This window comes from Microtus ochrogaster, chromosome X (assembly GCF_000317375.1).
Source record: "Microtus ochrogaster isolate Prairie Vole_2 chromosome X, MicOch1.0, whole genome shotgun sequence".
Taxonomy (NCBI): Eukaryota; Metazoa; Chordata; class Mammalia; order Rodentia; family Cricetidae; genus Microtus; species Microtus ochrogaster.
In genome coordinates, this window is record NC_022026.1 from 474,730 (window position 1) to 476,318 (window position 1,589).

A 1,589-nucleotide genomic window follows, 5' to 3' on the forward strand; every position below is an offset into this window, starting at 1 on the left:
TGGAGCCTGTCCTGGAACTAGCTCTATAGACCAGGCTGGTCTCGAACTCACAGAGATCCGCCTGCCTCTGCCTCCCAAGTGCTGGGATTAAAGGCATGTACCACCATCGCCCGGCTGATCGGAAAATATTTTGATGACATAAATTTTAATTCATTGTTTAAAATATTCCACAATGCATCTTATTTTTTTACATTTATTTTTATTAAGTGTGAGTGTGTGTTTGTGTGCATGCTCTATGGTGCCCTTGTGAAGAACAAAGGACAGCTTGTGGGAATTGGTTCTTGCCTTCTTCTGTGTGGGTCCCAGGGATCAAACTGAGGACTTTAAGCTTAAAAACAAGCATCTTTACCCATGAGCAATCTTGCCCGCTTCACAGGACATTTTAATAAGCCTCAAAACAGTTGCAAACCTACAGAAGAGTTTTCAGCATGATACAAAGAACACCGCCCACCGCCTACCCTCTTTTTCTGGACATTTCTCTGTGTGTTTGCTAAAATACAGGAGTGCTCTATTATAAAGCTTTTAGTATAACCATCAACATTAGATTATAGTGTTGCTATTGCTACCATCCCACTCAAGCCTGGCCAGGTTTTCAGCAGTGTCCTTAAGTCAGAGAATCCAATTCAGAACCAAGTGCTGCATTTTGTTCTAATTTCGACTGAGTATCCTTCAATTTTCAATACTTGAAGATGATAGTCTAGTGGTTCTGTGAAATGCCCTGTAACTTGGGTCTTTCTGACATTTCCTCATGATTATATCCTGCCTGTGAAATTTGGGCATTAACACCGAAGAAATAATGCTTTTTCTTTTCACAACATCTGACCGGGAGCATGTTGTTTCGCTATTTTATTATTTTTTAAAGATTTATTTTTATTATTTTTAAAATTATGTGAGTTGTGTGTGTTTGTGTTGGGATAAAACCCTTGGCGGTCAGAGTTGTTGGATCCCCAGGAGCTGGAGTCAGGTCATTGTGAGCCACCTGATATGGGTGCTTGGAAATGAACTCAGGTTCTCTGCAAGAAAAGCAAGTGCTCTTAGCCGCTGAGCCATCTCTCCAGTCCACTGTGTTTTATCATTGGTCATTTTCTCTTTGTTCATTTGATTAAGGTGACATTATCTGAATTTTCTCTTCTAAAAGGTTATTTTCTTGTATTGTTTCAACTTTAAGTATCTGGCAGAAAGAAACTTTGATGCTATGTTTGCCTATCAATTATCTCTTTCTACAGGCAATGAGTAACTACGTACACACACACACACACACACACACACACACACACACACTCATATATAGTCATAAGACTTACTGTTTTTACAGTTTTTATTTTAGGGGAGCAAGAACATATTTCACCACTACCACAAATTATGCAGTCAAGTTTTCCACATTTGAGAAAATCACAGGAGACAGCACAACCAGGGTGCAACAGATGAGCTCCATCCTGAGATAATCACCTTCATAATCATGGTAACTCTCCCCTTCAAGTAAGTGTCTCATCGTTCATGGCAATGTGGACTCATGGCTTTCTTTCCTTCCTTCCTTCCTTCCTTCCTTCCTTCCTTCCTTCCTTCCTTCCTTCCTTCCTTCCTTCCTT

At 40.2% G+C, this 1,589-nt stretch overlaps 1 non-coding gene across 1 annotated transcript; it reads right to left on the bottom strand.

Annotated features, from left to right (window-relative positions):
- Window positions 1-1,325: 1,325 nt before the first annotated feature.
- Window positions 1,326-1,487, bottom strand: LOC113457454. The gene has a single exon (XR_003378022.1). It is a non-coding gene; the product is annotated as a U1 spliceosomal RNA (small nuclear RNA).
- Window positions 1,488-1,589: the final 102 nt, after the last annotated feature.